General features: G+C 38.6%; 1 protein-coding gene across 24 annotated transcripts in view; it reads right to left on the reverse strand.

Moving 5' to 3' along the window:
* The window catches only part of Cadps (calcium-dependent secretion activator 1), a 1142346-nt gene that overhangs the window by 679712 nt on the left and 457634 nt on the right, over positions 1 to 5000 (reverse strand). The gene's annotated exons all lie outside the window — the stretch shown is intronic.

Genomic DNA, 5000 nt, shown 5'->3' on the forward strand with positions numbered 1-5000 from the left:
AACGTTAATTCTGAAATACAGAGATAGAGAGAAGAGAGAGAGAGAAAGAGAGAGAGAGAGAGAGAAAGAGAGAGAGAGAGAGAGAGAGAGAGAGAGAGAGAGAGAGAGAGAGAGAGAGAGAGAGAGAGAGAGAAGAAGGCGGGGAGTGGGAGAGGGAGGCAGAGAAAGAGAGAGAGAGAGAGAGAGAGAGAGAGAGAGAGAGAGAGAGAGAGAGAGAGAGAGAGAGAGAGAGAGAGAGAGAGAGAGAGAGAGAGAGAGGCAGAATGAAATGGAAGTAATGATGAGAAAAAGTGCGGACAAGTTTCTCAGGCCAAAAATAGGATTAATGGAAAGCCTGAGCCGCTATTTTTGTATGGAAGAGAGTTATGGGCGCTCTGAAATGGGAATGAAAGGACGGCGGAGGCAGCACGTAGATGGACGATCCGATATGTGCAAATGGTGTAAAGAAAATGGAGAGGGTAACAAATGACGAAACGAGAAAAATAAAAATGCAGCAAGATTATAAGAGCAAGAGAGATAGACGGGTTCTCTGGGAGGCTATGGTCTTAAGGATAAAATAAAACAAAATAAAAAAATAAAATAAGATAAAATAAAATAACAGTGAGGTAACTTTATATTTATAGGATATGTAAGAATACAGAAATTGACCATAAAGGCAAAACTAAGAAGTGAGAGTGACATAGGCTATGGGAAGGAAATATTGAATTTGACGAATTGTCTTTGGTCATGGAATGTTGTCATATATGCTTTTGGATGTTCCCTGGTTCGAACCTTACCGCCAGCGAGTTGGACCAAGAATATGGTTAATTAAATTTCACACTACAAAGTCCTCTGTAAGGGGCACCGTGATAGCCTCTGGAATGGGGGAGTTTTACAACGAATCACCAATCATCATATTTCTGAAGTAGGCATAACTCAGTGATAATTGCTTAAGTGACATAATGATTTGCAATTTACCTACAGGTAAGAGGGAGGAAGTCGGATGAATGGGAGTGGCGTATAAGAGAATTGAATGGGTGGGAGTGGTTTTTATGCCTTCGTTTTTTTTTGCTACTTCCCTTTATTAGGGGAAAATAGCCTTTGGTATATGTATGTGAGGTCGATTTAAGTGGGACAGTCTCTGTGCAAAATTATAACTAACAGGGCTGAACAACTCATAAATCACGAAGTTAGCACACAAACTTTACAGCGCCACAACCTAAAAGAGAGAGAGAGATCAAAATAACATCATATTCTAAGTTGTTTCAATGTTTCAAAATGATAACCGAGTGTAGGCTATTTTCCTTTAAAGTAAAGATTTTGAACCTTAGTGTCACTCAATGAGCCAGCCAAGGCAAATTTTTAGATTAAAAAGGATATATATATATATATATATATATATATATATATATATATATATATATATATATATATATATATATATATATGCATGAGAAATCCCATAAACTTGTAATCCTAAATATGCGGAAGAACCACCAAGGAAAAAGAAAAACTGATGACCAAGCGCTTTCGTCTATTTAGACATCCTCAGGGTACATAGAAAAGAAAAAAGGACACAAGAATATATACACAGAGTATGAGGTCAGGAAGGGAACCGGGAAAGGTTGTGAGGCTCTAATGTCGATCTGACCCGTTCGCGGCAGAGGACGTTTGGGCTACTACTTTTTTCACAATAAAATTGTCTAGTTTATACATACCATGACTTAAATTTAAGTTATTGACAAATGTATCTTTGATCAGACTGGATTCTATTACATTTCTAGTCAAATGACTTATCTTTAAAAAGAATTATTTAGCATCCTCCCAATTTATGCAATGATTAAAATCCCTTAGGTGAATAAACAATGCATTAGAAATTTGCCCACTCTTGACGCTATACTGATGTTGTTTTAACCTTACTTTTAATTCTTTTCCAGTCTGACCAATATAGCATTTGTCGCAATTTTTACATGGAATTGAATATATACATCCTTCTTATAAGGAAAGTTTTTAATTAAAAGACTTTTAACTGTATTGGAGTTCTTAAATGCCACTTGAATGTTGAAATTCTTAAGAATATGAGGTAGTTTGACGAAATTCTTGTTGAAAGGCAGTACAAGTAGGTTTTTTACATTAAAAGTTTTACTAGCTTTTTCCTCGTAGAAAGATTTCTTTGCCGATTTATAAGAAATCTCCACGAGGTACATAGGATATTTTAATTTTGAAGCTATGTCAAATATTCTTAAGAGTTCATCATCCAAAAACTCCGGACTGCAAATTCTATGGGCTCTCAGAAACATTGATGACAACACTGACATCTTTGTCCTGCATTATTTATTCACCTAAGGGATTTTAATCATTGCATAAATTGGGAGGGTGCTAAAGAAATTGTTAAAAATAAGTCATATTTAACTAGAAATATAATAGAATCCAGTCTGATCAAAGATACATTTGTCAATAACATAAATTTAAGTCATGGTATGTATAAAGTAAAAAAAATTATTGTGAAAAAAGTAGTAGCCCAAACGTCCGCTGCCGCGAACGGGTCAGGTCGACATTAGAGCCTCACAACCTTTCCCGGTTCCCTTCCTGACCTCATACTCTGTGTATATATTCTTGTGTCCTTTTTTCTTTTCTATGTACCCTGAGGATGTCTGAATAGACGAAAGCGCTTGGTCATCAGTTTTTCTTTTTCCTTGGTGGTTTTTCCGCATATATATATATATATATATATGTATATATATATATATATATATATAAGTTTATGATCTTTCAACTTGAATCTTTCAGGTTTTGTTTAAAATGTAAGTATAAATATATTGTGATCCCGAGAACGTGCTATGTTTTGACGTCATAAAGTTATGGCATCATAACGTTTTTTGACGTAATCGAATGCGCATGTCGTATTTTTTGTACTACAGACTTCTGCTTTTTCATGGTAATACTTATAGATTCTATAAACACTTCCACGCTTGTCTTTTTAAAAAATCGCTATACGACGTGAGATATAGGTGTCGTAAATGTGGTCATTTACGTCACCCCTTTTTTCCGCGTTTTTTTCCACTTAAATGGAGCCCGCCGCTCTGTTTTTTAATATATACAAAAAACAGGCGTGGGAATAAAGATATACCTATTATATCATACCAGAAGCATTTTCAGGCTGCTACAATTCATTAAAAAAAAATTAGCATATTTTTAATTGCAAATATTTGTGGTTTTGAGATACGAGCTCTTAATTTTTTTAGCATTGTATATCTCTTTATTTATCATGCGATTTTTATTATAACCACACACATTATTATATAATGTATATTGAATAAGTTGACAGTAGATATTTTCATATACATATCTACTATATATATTACATTAAAATGTATTTGTTACTCGCCAAGCGGTCCTTTTCATAATTGAAGATTTTGCGCTTTTACCGGTTGAAAGCCTCACTGATGGGGTGTCATCACTTTGCCAAATCATTGCAGAGTGGTTTATTTTTACCATCTATGAGCGCCTTCCCTCTGCTCAATGAAGGTTTATGGCAACAAAATTAGAGTAGTTAAGTATCCAGCTACATAGATATTATTACTGAATCTGTGAAATTTTTTTATGATACTGAGAGCTTGTAAATCGACTTTTCCTCTTCTCACATTATTGAAATACATGGTTCCTGTGCCATTCAGCTTTAGAATAATAAAATACATTATTTCTAATGCCTCTTATGAGTAGACACTATATTCATTCCTTCTTCACAAACACGAAATCACTCTACGGTGACAGCCCGCCAACTTTAACCTGTCAAGCGCTTGTGACGGTCTCGCTTTACACACCTCGCGGGGCAGGATTCAATTTAAAGTACTCAAACGACGGGCGACCGTTCGCTACCGACACCCCGGGAACTTAGAGTCTACAGGGTTGATGCGAGGGCTCTGGTAGTATCTAAAGATATCACTGGGCGCTCTAGAAAATAGTGCTTCTTTAATAGCAGAGAACTGTGTTAAAGGTTGGTTACTTCTACATACATACATACATATACCAAGGCTTTTTCCCCCTTACAAGGGAGGTAGCCAAAAAGGAAAAGGCATAGAATCATTCCCACCCATTCCATCCCTGAATACACTCCACATCCCTCCACCCTCCCTCTTATCTTAGCACCTCCTGGATGACGGGTCATCCCTGCACCTTGTCCACTGCCCATCCACAGCAAGGCCACTTCATTAAATCGGTGACCCCCCCTCTCCGTCCCCCCATTGCATAAAAGGAGAAGACGGGGAGAAATCCCTTCGGGCTGCGTCAAATTTTGCTCACACATACTACCTCACCCCCCATCCCCCCCACCCATTCCACCTCACGCATCACAACATCATCCATATGCAACCAATCTCCATTCACCCCTGTCTTCTGTCCTCTCCCGTCCTTCCTCAACAGACATTCCCCTCTTCCCCAAAGCCCCCTTCACCCCATCCATCCACCTCATCCTAGGACGTCCCCTCATATTCACTCCCTTCACGTCTGCCTTCCATACCTCCTTTACTAGTCTTTCTTCACTCATTCTTTCCATGTGTCCAAACTGTCCCAATACTCTTTCATCAACCCTATCTTCCAACTCCCTTTCCACCCCTGTTCTCCTCCTCACCTCCTCATTTCTCACTCTATCTAGCCTAGTAACCCCCATTACTCCTTATTCCTGCTTTATCGACCTCTCCTTCCCCACCCGAGTGACGATAAGAGCAGACGCCCGTCGCCTTCACTTTGGAAAGAAAGGAGGAAAGCGTCGAGGCTGGAGGAGCGACGACGACATGACGCAAGGGCTTGTGGTCGTAACTTTGAAACCTTAACTACTCACTCAGCCGTAATCACAACATCTGCTAATAAACCGGAAGAATATTATCCGGTGGGGGGAATGACCGTGATTAAGCCAGCGTTTAAGTGAATGAAGACAGGGCGGACAAGTTAAAGGAGGGTAGGAGCCGGGTGTAGGGTGGGGGGAGATTTTATCTTAGGTCAGTAAGGACGTATCGTTTTCT

The sequence above is a fragment of the Oratosquilla oratoria genome, chromosome 30 (genome assembly GCF_046742065.1).
Source record: "Oratosquilla oratoria isolate Oo_2021 chromosome 30, ASM4674206v1, whole genome shotgun sequence".
NCBI classification, from domain to species: Eukaryota; Metazoa; Arthropoda; class Malacostraca; order Stomatopoda; family Squillidae; genus Oratosquilla; species Oratosquilla oratoria.